Source organism: Hyla sarda, chromosome 2 (genome assembly GCF_029499605.1).
Source record: "Hyla sarda isolate aHylSar1 chromosome 2, aHylSar1.hap1, whole genome shotgun sequence".
NCBI classification, from domain to species: domain Eukaryota; kingdom Metazoa; phylum Chordata; class Amphibia; order Anura; family Hylidae; genus Hyla; species Hyla sarda.
This window is the reverse complement of record NC_079190.1, coordinates 76326481-76339001: the sequence shown is the minus strand read 5'-3', so window position 1 is coordinate 76339001 and position 12521 is coordinate 76326481. Positions and strand designations below refer to the sequence as shown.

Sequence of the window (12521 nt, the reverse complement as noted above, 5' to 3'; positions counted from 1 at the left end):
GAATAGGTTCCACTCATGGACAAACTTTCAGTGAAAAATACACCAATATGGAATAACGTCTCACATTGACCTACAACCCTGTCAAAAGAGCTAACTTATGAGGGTACCTCTCATCAAATAAACTTTTGATATATTTTAGATTAATGAATGTTGAATAACTTTCCAATAGCATGTTAATGAAAAATATGCTTCTTTCTATTGTATTTTTCCCGATCAGTCCTGTCAGCAAGCATTTCTGACTCTTGCTGAGTCCTAAACACTCAGAGCTGCCAGCCTGCTTTGTTCACAGCCAAACAGGCTGTGAACAAAGCAGGCTGGCAGCTCTGAGTGTTCTCCTTTGTGAACAAAGCAGAATGGCAGCTCGTAGTGTTTAGGACTCCAGCACGAGTCTGAAATGCTTGCTGCCAGGACTGGTAGGGAGACCCCTAGTGGTCATTTCTTCAAAGTGGAAAATTAAATAGAAAGAAGCATATTTTTTAATAACATACAATTGTAAAGTTATTCTGCATACATTAATCTATAATATATCAAAAGTTTTTTTGAGAAGAGGTACCCTTTAAGAAGATGAAGACCTGATTCCAAAATCTGTGGACATTGCAGAAGGCAATAAAAATGATCAGTATTGATTATTACATTTGGGACAGGACTCTTCTTTTGGGATTACCAAAATTATAGTTTTATTGAGAATACATGAACAGGTATGTCACAGACCTGACAGGTCCCCTTTAATATCGGCTGATATAGCTGTATCTCCAAATTAATGGCTTTTGCCAGCAAAGAAAAATCCTAAAAAGAGTCCAGAAAAATCCAACAGAAATGTGTAGGTGGGGAAAATTACTGTGTTTTTTTTTTGTATTATACATTTATTTGTTTGCTTAAAAAGAGTACCTCTCATGATCTTGTAAAATTTAGAAAATCCTCCCAGTTCACTGCCCCCATCATGATAAACCACCCCCTGCCATTATTTTTTTAATAATTTTTTTAGTTTTCTGCCTTGATATTTCTCTGTATTTTCTGCTCAGTCTCAGTCAGATTCAGACTGGGAAGGGACGTAACCCAGCTGGCGTGACATCATCTGAAGCCATACAGGGGAGAACTTCCTCCCTTACTCTGCTACACACAGCCCAGAGCAGTTCAGTGTGAGACGAGCTATGATTGGATAAGACTGCACACACCCCCCTCAGCATTTCCTGATATTGGACTTGTCCAAAGTCTGTGGAAGAGATGGGGGAAAATGTGCTCTGGACAAGTAGGGAGACCCCTAGTGGCAGCTTTTTAAACAAATAACGAATAGAATTATTATTTTTTTTTTTTAAACAAAAAGTACATTAGAAAGATTTTTTATTTACCATAAGGAGTGCAATAGCAAAAAATTGTTTTAATGAGAGTGCCCATTTAAAATATAGCACAATGTGCAAGCGAAAAATTACAAATTTGGGCCAATGTCTGATCAGTGGTGGCGGGGGAATTTGAGTACACCTGGTCCGATGCTGTGCAGAGAACTGCAACACATTCACCTGAAGGGAAAGGAGCTGCAATACCAGACTTGGCCCATGGATAAAGATGATGCTATTAAAATATTTTAAATAATTATTGATCATGCATGATAGAATAGAATATTAGTGGCTACTGGAACCCTGTGGAGCCGCTTACCTCCTGGGAACCTATGACTTTGGACTTTAAACATACTAATCTTTATTTCTCCAAACATCAGACACTATATTGCAGTCCCATATACCGTATTTTTCGCCGTATAAGACGCACTTTTTCTTCCCCAAAACGGGGGGGGGGGGGGGGGGGGGAAAGTCGGTGCGTCTTATTCGGCGAATACACCCTTATCGCGGCGGTCCCTGCGGCCATCAATGGCCGGGACCCGCGGCTAATACAGGACATAACCGATCGCGGTGATTCCCTGTATTAACCCTTCAGACGCGGCGATCAAAGCTGACCACTGCGTCTGAAGGGAAAGTGACACTAACCCGGCTGTTCAGTCAGGCTGTTCGGGACCGCAGCAATTTCACCGCGGCGGTCCCGAACAGCCCGACTGAATAGCCGGGTTAGTGCTTACAGGACACCGGGAGGGACCCTACCTGCCTCCTCGGTGTCTTCTCTGTTCAGGGATCCCCTGTATGGCCGGCGCTCTCCTTACTCGTCATCACGTCGTCGCGTACGTGCGTCAGCGTGCGTAACGACGTGATGGCGGCGACGGAGAGCGAGGATACCCGGCCGGCAGCAGAGACGTTCCGAAGCGACAGGGACACGGCGACAGCGATGGAGCGACATCCAGGGCAGCGGTGACGGGTCCGGAGCGGCGGGGACACGTGAGTATTACCTCCTATACCAGTGGTCTTCAATCTGCGGACCTCCAGATGTTGCAAAACTACAACTCCCAGCATGCCCGGACAGCCAACGGCTGTCCGGGCATGCTGGGAGTTGTAGTTTTGCAACATCTGGAGGTCCGCTGGTTGAAGACTACTATTGGGTTCAAAATCTTAATTTTTTTAGATTTTGCACCTATAAATTGGTTGCGTCTTATACGCTGGTGCATCCTATAGGGCTAAAAATACGGTACATTACATTGTAGTGGGATCTCCCATAAAAATCCTAATGTCTGCAGGCAATATTAGAAGTTTTACTGTACATTCTTTCTACTGTAGAAGGCAGGGACAAGTACAGTTTGCTCATCTTTATCTCATCTGCGCCTTTTGTTGAGTCTCCGCACAGACTTCTATCGCTGCGTCCAAGACAATCTGTCCTGCGAGCAGGGTCATTAGATCATCATGTGACGAATAAACTAGAAGTCAGACGGATAGATGTCTAGATTTATTAGCTTCTGTCTACTGCAGGAACAAGTGCGTGCTTTATAGGGATTCCGATAGGGCGCAATTAGAACAGCATTGAAATGGTTTGACTGACAGTGTCAAGTGCTATGTGAACTGGTAGAAGGACGGGATCTGCTCATCTGCCAAGCATTTGTTATACAGTCATTATTTGTATAATTTCAGCTTATAAACAGTGAAAGAAAACCCCTATTATGGGAATAACAGGGACTTTTTTTTTGCTGCAACAAATTACAGTAAAACTGTTCACAACCGAGCAAATACCTATGGCACAGGCAAAATGCCTATGTGTACCCAGGACTGTATCTATAACAAGGGGGCATCCTCTACGTCTAGAGGAAAGAAGGTTTCTACACCAGCACAGACGGGGGTTCTTTACTGTAAGAGCAGTGAGACTATGGCATTCTCTGCCAGAGGAGGTGGTCATGGTGAACTCTGTAAAAGAATTCAAAAAGGGGTCTATGTATTTTTGGAGAATGACACCACCACCGGTTATGTATACTAGGTTTATAGGGACAATACGTTGATCCAGGGATTTATTCTGATGCCATATTTGGAGTCGGGAAGGAATTTTTACCTCGAGTATGAGGTTTTTTTTGCCTTCCTCTGGATCAACTCAGTAGGGACTCATTAGGGTTATAGGTTAAACTTGATGGACTCTGGTCTTTTTTCAACCTTATAAACTAGGTTACAAGACTGGAGCTACACCATGACCACAAATCCCATCTATGTCGTTCAACCAAATAATTTGTTCAACTTGTCACATGACTATTAGGGTATGTTCACACAGCAGAATTTGTGCTGAATGTCTGCACGGAACATTCAGCACGGACATTCTGCTGTGGAGTCACATTGAGGTCAGTGGGATTCTGTTGCACTGTTCACACAGCAGAATTTCCACACCCGATGTTTCTGCCGAGGAAATTCCGGGGTCCACTTTTCTGTCTATTTTTGTGGATCCTGCAAGGAAATGCATTGCCGTCTATGAGACAGAGCATTTCTGAACAGTCCTAGCGCATAGACTAGTCAAATGTGCGGATTGTCTGCACGTTTTTTCCGTTTGGACATTCTGCACATTTTCTGCTGTATGAACCCAGCCTTACAGTTCTCAATTGTCTGGTGAGGGAAAAAAAGAAAAAAACACACAGAAGTAGCTCACAGTCGCATGGAAGTCAGTGGTGGCAAAGTTTTGTACGACCATAAATTACTCAAAAATAGAATCTTGTGACTGTCGCAACATGACAGCATTCAATAACATTCTGTGCAACATCGCAACGCAACATTACGGTCTTAATGTCACATGACCAAAGTTGCCGTGTAGTCCTAGCCTCAATAGGCACAAGGTCAACTTTCTCATTAAATTGACAATTCCGTTATATGCACCTCTATGCTTTTTATCTCCTAGATTCATTGTAATTAAAAGCTTATTTAATTGCATATGGCCAAAAGTGTGCCAAACATTAACTTGTTAAAAAGAGTTTAAATAAAAAAAGGTAAAATATGGACCTAAATATGGACATAAATACAAATCAGACAATATAGAGATGTGTATTATATGTGCTTGTGATATCTGTTTTTGCTATGTTGGTGTTGTGCTGGCGTTTCTTCTGCTTTGTATTCCATATAAATATGGATGTACAGTAAATAGATTTAAAAAAATGAGGCTGTGTATACTTTACAGGATTTAAATAGGAACAATAAGTATTAATATTGCAATGATATGTGTTCTATTTAAAATATAGAGATAAAAAAAACAGCTGTTACAGAAAGTAATAGCCCTCTCAGGACTCGATGCTGAGCCTTAAAGGGGTACTCCGCCCCTGGCATCTTATCCCCTATCCCCTAAGATGCTGCTGGGGACCCCGGGGATAGCCGCTGCGGCACCCCGCCATCATTACTGCACAGAGAGAGTTCGCTCTGTGCGTAATGACGGGCGATACAGGGGCCGGAGCATCGTGACGTCATGGCTCCGCCCCTCGTGACATCAAAGGCCCGACCCCTTAATTTAAGTCTATGGCAGGGGGCGTGACGACCGCCACGCCCCCTCCCATAGACTTGTATTGACGGGGGCGGGCTGTGACGTCACGAGGGGCAGGGCCGTGACGTAACGATGCTCCGGCCCCTGTATTGCCCGTCATTACGTGCAGAGCGATCTCTCTCTGCGCAGTAATGATAGTGGGGTGCTGCAGCAGCGATCCCCGGGGTCCCCAGCAGCGGGACCCCGGCGATCTGACATCTTATCCCCTATCCTTTGGAGGGGCGGAGTACCCCTTTAACCCCTTAAGGACCAAGGACGTACCGGTACGTCCTTGGTCCTGCTCTTCTGATATAACGCGGGGTTACACAGTAACCGCTCGTCATATCACGGCGGGCCCGGCGTCATAGTGAAGCCGGGACCCGCCTCTAATAGCGCGCAGCGCCGATCGCGGCGCCGCGCGCTATTAACCCTTTAGCCGCGCGCTCAGAGCTGAGCCGCGCGGCTGAAAGTGAAAGTTCCCGGCTAGCTCAGTCGGGCTGTTCGGGATAGCCGCGGCTAATCGCGGCACCCCGAACAGCTGACAGGACAGCGGGAGGGCCCCCTACCTGCCTCCTCGCTGTCCGATCGCCGAATGACTGCTCAGTGCCTGAGATCCAGGCATGAGCAGTCATGCGGCAGAATCGTTGATCACTGGTTTCTTATGAGAAACCAGTGATCAACATAGGAGATCAGTGTGTGCAGTGTTATAGGTCCCTATGGGACCTATAACACTGCAAAAAAAAAGTGAATAAAAAGATCATTTAACTCCTCCCCTATTAAAAGTTTGAATCACCCCCCTTTTCCAATAAAAAAAAAACAGTGTAAATAAAAATAAAAATAAACATATGGTATCACCGCGTGCGGAAATGTCCGAATTATAAAAATATATCATTAATTAAACCGCTCGGTCAATGGCGTGCGCGCAAAAATATTCCAAAGTCCAAAATAGTGCATTTTTGGTCACTTTTTATATCATTTAAAAATGAATAAAAAGCGATCAATAAGTCATATCAATGCAAAAATGGTACCGTTAAAAACTTCAGATCACGGTGCAAAAAATGAGCCCTCATACCGCCCCATACACGGAAAAATAAAAAAGTTATAGGGGTCAGAAGATGACAATTTTAAACGTATTAATTTTCCTGCATGTAGTTATGATTTTGTCCAGAAGTCCAACAAAATCAAACCTATATAAGTAGGGTATCATTTTAATTGTATGGACCTACAGAATAAAGATAAGGTGTCATTTTTACCGAAAAATGTACTACGTAGAAACGGAAGCCCCCAAAAGTTACAAAACAGCGTTTTTTTTTTCAATTTTGTCGCACAATGATTTTTTTTCCCGCTTCACCGTAGATTTTTGGGCAAAATGACTGACGTCATTACAAAGTAGAATCGGTGGCGCAAAAAATAAGCCATCATATGGATTTTTAGGTGCAAATTTGTAAGAGTTATGATTTTTTTAAGGCAAGGAGCAAAAAACGAAAATGCAAAAACGGAAAAAACCCCGGTCCTTAAGGGGTTAAAGGGGCATTCCGGCTCAATACATCTTATCCCCTATCCAAAGGATAGGGGATAAGATGTATGATCGCAAGGGTCCCACCGCTGGGGACCCCTGCAATCTCTGTGCAGCCCCAACATTCTGTGCCAGGCGCTACCTCCAAAACAGGGATGTGACATCACGACCACGCCCCCCAGTGATGTCACGCCACGGCCCTTCATGTCTATGGGAGGGGGCTCTTCCCATAGACATGAATGTCTCCGAGACATCGCCCGGTACAGAATGCAGGGGGCTGCACCGAGATCACGGGGGTCCCATCTTATCCCCTATCCTTACATCAGAGTGCCCAGAGCTTGGGTCGGAGCCCATGTCCCAAGGACCTAATTTGCATACCTCGAAAATGAGCAATAACAGCGCAACGGTGTGACAGTTCCGGAAGCCGTAAGTATCATTTTGATCAGTATCACCCACACTACAAGCCTGCATGACAGGTTAGGTCGGGTAATACTGATTACAGATTTCCTTAAACATACATAAACTTGTAAGAACTGTATTGAACACATGGCATTTTGATCTGAATTTTCAGACAAAATCAGGAACAATTCCAAAACACAGAAGATGAAAATCTGTCCATTACAGTTTTTCTTTAGACAGTACCTTGTTATGACCAAAATACTATGTGTAACCCAGTTTTATATCGTCCATCAATTGAAAACTTTTCCATAAAAAAAAAATAAAAAATTTATTATATATATATATATATATATATATATATATATATATATATATATATATATATATTGTCCTTCAAAAGGTTGTAATGTTACGATCAAACAACTTCACTTGAATTTCATTGAGGAACATAAAAACCTACAGTCAGTGTCTACGAATATTAAAGTCATTTTTTATTAACCACTTCTGGTTTCAATAGCAATGTCATTTTTCACACTGTTAGAAGATAGGAAGTCATATTTTACACCCTTATCTTCAGTGTCTAAATAAGACATTTTACCCCTTGGCTTGTGACTCCCCATGGCTGATAGAAGTTGCCTATATACATGACATTAGGATTGGCCAAATTTGATCCTTTTGGTGGGACCGCTTGTCTATCTTATGTGTATTTTTTAAGCCAAAAGGAAGATAGTGGCACAAGGGAGAGGGGGATCATTTAATATATTTAGTTAGGGGCTTGAGTAAAATGTTGGCTGCCTATTCCAACGCCTCTATGAACATTTAGGATCCTAGATTTCAATAAGAAGGAAATAAGTTGTTGCTAGAATCCCCTGTAGGCACAAAAACCTTTGCATGTTGAAATGGAGCATATTGCGCCAAAACCTGAATTTGGCCTACATTTATCCAAGAGCCCTATTAGATGGGCAGACAATTGTTAGATATAAGGGACAATTGTTAGATACAATTGTAAGATACAAGGTTAGATACAATTGACTATATACAAGCCAATCTGAGCAGGTTGAAAGGACATTGTATATGGGGATCATTGTTGGGAGTAAACAGTTGCATGAATGATCACAAGTTCATGTAGTCACTCGCTTTGACTATTGTCGGCAAACACATGCCCTGTTCACATGGGAAGTTTTATCTTCTCAGAAATTATAAAATCAGCTGACGGACAAGTATTTGCTCATATGTCAGCTGATCTATGGGCCTTTGAAAAAGGTGGATGATAAATGGCTATATGTAACAGCACCTTTAGGGGAATGGCACTCTTAAAGCATACCTGTCGTTTCAGGTGACTTTTCAGATTAAGCTGTCCTGTGTGTGTACATGAGGAGCAGCATTATTTCTGGTCATTATAAACGTGTACGCTTGTTTTTAGGCTCTGTACACAGCACAAAAAGCAACAGCAGCATGGAAAGCATGATGAAGCATCAGTGAACAGTCTAAACTATTCATCAAGCCCTGGGTAAGATCTCTCTCTATGCTGCCTCTTTCTCCCCCAGGGGTGTGGAAAAAAAAAAAAAAAAACTACTTGTCCAAGGGACTAAAACGGAGCACAATCTACTCGTCCCTCATGACGATCCACTTGTCCTGGTACATAAAATAATTTAAACAAAAATAGTCTGTAAATAAGGTCTTTATTAATAGAAACTTAATAGGCAGACCAGTATGTCACCCCATTAAGTGCATAGGGCCCCTGATAAGCAAGTCCGCCCTATTAAATAGGTAGTCCCACCCTTCAGGTAGGTATGTCCCTTTATCAGGTAGGTACATCCCCTCATTAGGTAGGCAGGCATGAAGGGCTCTCCTAGTATGAAAATAGGGCCCCAGATATATATGTCCCCCCCAGTTGGTAAAAAGCTAGGGCTCCCAGACAGAGCCCCAGATTGAAATTACCCCCATTAGGTAGAGCTCCCCCAGTAGGTACACAGGCCCCCAGATAGATATGACCCCCATCAGGTAGGGCTCCCATTTAAACTATACGCCCTAAGTCAGAGCTTTCCAAACTTTTCATGGTGACGCCCTTACATAGTTTGGTGACACACTCCTTGCTATACTGCCAATTGCATGCATCACGTTGTGTGTCAACAATGCACAACGTAGTACTAGTATCAGCATTAGAAAAGCTGCTACCATCCTGTGCCAGTTTATCTCCCCCTTTATCACACCCTGTCCCATTATATTCCCCTTCTCTGATGCTCCCCATGCCATTACATTACAGCCCCTCCCCTGTGTCATTATATTTCAGCCCCTCCCCCTTTGCCATTATATTTTAGCCACCCCTCCCCCTGTGCCATTTCAGCCCCCCCTCCCCCGGTGCCATTTCAGCCCCCCCTCCCCCCTGTGCCATTACATTTCAGCCCTCCCTCCCCTCTGTGCCATTATATTTCAGCCCCCCTCCCCTCTGTGCCATTATATTTCAGCCCCCCTTCCCTCTGTGCCATTATATTTCAGCCCTCCCTACCCCTGTGCCATTATATCCCCCCCCCCTCCCTCATGTGCCATTATATTTCAGGATATTTATATTTGGAGGCTCTTAGCGCACTTTTTGATCAAAACGTGTCCCTCCATTCACCACGCGGAGGTAGCCTCATTTTGGATGGCACCCTAACACTCACTTCACTCACCTCTGCGGTGCCCCCCCCCTCCCCTCTGTGCAATTATATTTCAGCCCTTCTTCAGCCCTTCTCCCCCTGTGCCATTATATTTCACCCCCCCCTGTGCCATTTCAGAACCCCCCCCCACCCCCTGTGCCATTATATTTCAGCCCCCTTCACCCCTGTGCCATTAATTATATTTCAGCCCCCTTCCCCCCTGTGCCATTATATTTCACCCTCCCCTCCTTTGCCACATAATTCACCAAACTCCCTCCCCCTGCTTTTACCTGCCCTCTGCCCCCCTGCTTTTACCTGTCCTCCATCCCCATTTGCCCTCCGGCAGGCTCACGGGCTCGGCGGTTATGTTGCTGGACCGCATCCTCGGTCCTGGCAGATGCAAACGTCCTGCGCGGCTCGCAATAGGCTGCGGTCTATAGGAGTTTAGTGACGGGGAAAGAAGGATTGCCCCGTGAATTCCTCAGGCATTTAGCCCTGCTTTCCAGGGCTAAATGCCTGAAAAATTCACCTGCCCGGCAGCCCGGAACTGCATGTCCCGGGCGTCCGGCGATGCAATGACCAACTTTAGAGTATATTAACATGTTTTGGTCATATCTGTTTTTTCCAGGAATGTTTGTATCCAGGAAATAGAAACTTTGACACACATCAAATAAATGTAGAAAGCTATTTGAGCACTAGTATTTAATTTCTAGATGAATAAACATTATACAGTATTATTCTATGACAGATAAACAATGTGGGAGATCAGCCTTGTAGAGCCAGGAAAATAACTGCAAAACAGCAGTCAGACAGTGACACAGAAGTATAGCTCAAACAGGGCTTTTCCGGTCTTTTTCCAGTACAAAAAAATACAGCCTTTAACTTCAGGCATAAACAAATACAAAATCCTGCTGGTCCAGGGATAACTACACAGAAATCTTCCCTAGCTATATAGGTGGCTTACTACCAGCCTCCCAACAAAACAACAATGAGATACTAACACCAGGCAAAATTCCCCTGTTCCTCACAGCCTCACTTGCCAACCCCTCATCACCGGGCTGCGCAGCAAGGTGAGAGTCAGTCCTTAGCACCTTTACTGATCTGGAATAGTCTGTAAACCTGGAATGGTCCAGGAAGATGATGAAAGGCCTCATTACCAAACCTGCCTTTTATCACAAATTTCCCGGCTCAATAACAGGACTTGCCAAAGTCCCTAGAAAGCTGAGTCTCGCCAGGAATTTTAACTTTTTCTGGATTTACCATATCTCATCCAGCTTTCCCGGGTTGAGATATGCACTTCCTGAAACTTGGTATTCACATTTAATAGGTACAATAGATACAGATATACAAAAATAGAGACTGGACAAACTCAAATGTTTGTAAGTTAAAGAGCTATTCCAACCTTAAAATACACAGAACTACTCACGTGTCTACATGCTCACCTTAAGGGTCTATTCACATGGCAGAATTTCCAATTGCGGAATTCTGCCACAAATTAAAAGCCCATAGACTTCTATGGGATTCCGCACTCCCATTCACACTTCTGAATTTCTGCTTTTCATTCTTCATGCCCAGCTGTGTTTAACATTTGTTTTGATGCCACCAGGGCTTGTTGTGGGCAGAATTACCATGTAAATAGACTATGGTTCTTACAAATTCCCTCCCCATTCACAGACACTCTGTCCTTTTCCAGCTGCCTGGATATTCTTCTAGTACAAGGTATAAGGTGTTGCTGAAAATACTTACTGTCTTTACACACAATATAGCTCTTCAAATGAGAAAGTACTGCACAAACTGCTAGAGAGAAGGAAAGCCAGGGGGCACTGGAGAGGAGATGTGATGTGTGACCTTGGTGGAGATAGAAGGGAAATAATCAGTGGTCAGTGTACTGGATGTCACACAGGCCGGAGATAAATACCAGGTGCACGATCACGTGACTGCACGCGAGACTGGGTTTCAGAGGCATTTCAGCTACAGACAGTACTTAGTAAGGGGCTAATATTGCTGCTGATACACTATTTTCACTGTTGTAAAGTTTAGAAAGGAGCAGGACCCAGAATATATCCAAGATTAAAAAATTTTTTTTTTTTTTTTATGTCTAGGGATATACATACGGCTAAGCAACAAAAATTCCACATTTTCAGCAATTTCCAGAATACAGAATATCATTGCTGATAGCCTGTACCTGTCCATGGCATTGCACACACAGGTAGTCATATGATAGAACCTGTGTCTTTAAAAAGGGGCTACTTGGAAGCCATCTACTCTCTTTGGCTAAAGTTCCCCATACACCTTAGTCATATGTCAGCTAAACCTGTCAAAAGACTGACGGTCTAATGTAGTGTTTCCCAGCCATTGTGCCTCTAGCTGGTGCAAGACTTCAACTCATTGCATGCCTGGACAGCCAAAGGCTTTCAGGGCATGCTGGAAGTTGTAGTGTTTCAACTACAACTGGTTGCGAAACACTGGTCTAAAGGGTATGGGGTTTCCTGTCCATCCATCCATCAACAGAGTATGTCAGAGTGAGAGAAGGATGGGGCCTGTTGGATCGAGAGAGAGAGAGAGAGAGAGAAGGATGGGGCCTGTTGGATCGAGAGAGAGAGAGAGAGAGAGAAGGATGGGGCCTGTTGGATCGAGAGAGAGAGAGAGAGAGAGAAGGATGGGGCCTGTTGGATCGAGAGAGAGAGAGAGAGAGAGAAGGATGGGGCCTGTTGGATCGAGAGAGAGAGAGAGAGAGAGAAGGATGGGGCCTGTTGGATCGAGAGAGAGAGAGAGAGAGAGAAGGATGGGGCCTGTTGGATCGAGAGAGAGAGAGAGAGAGAGAAGGATGGGGCCTGTTGGATCGAGAGAGAGAGAGAGAGAGAGAAGGATGGGGCCTGTTGGATCGAGAGAGAGAGAGAGAGAGAGAAGGATGGGGCCTGTTGGATCGAGAGAGAGAGAGAGAGAGAGAAGGATGGGGCCTGTTGGATCGAGAGAGAGAGAGAGAGAGAGAAGGATGGGGCCTGTTGGATCGAGAGAGAGAGAGAGAGAGAGAAGGATGGGGCCTGTTGGATCGAGAGAGAGAGAGAGAGAGAGAAGGATGGGGCCTGTTGGATCGAGAGAGAGAGAGA

The 12521-nt window shown here is 44.3% G+C and overlaps 1 protein-coding gene and 1 long non-coding RNA gene across 3 annotated transcripts in view; one reads left to right on the top strand and one right to left on the bottom strand.

Annotated features, from left to right (window-relative positions):
* The window catches only part of LOC130358627 (uncharacterized), a 64699-nt gene that overhangs the window by 41050 nt on the left and 11128 nt on the right, over window positions 1-12521 (top strand). The gene's annotated exons all lie outside the window — the stretch shown is intronic.
* The window catches only part of NR4A1 (nuclear receptor subfamily 4 group A member 1), a 64319-nt gene that overhangs the window by 51202 nt on the left and 596 nt on the right, over window positions 1-12521 (bottom strand). The gene's annotated exons all lie outside the window — the stretch shown is intronic.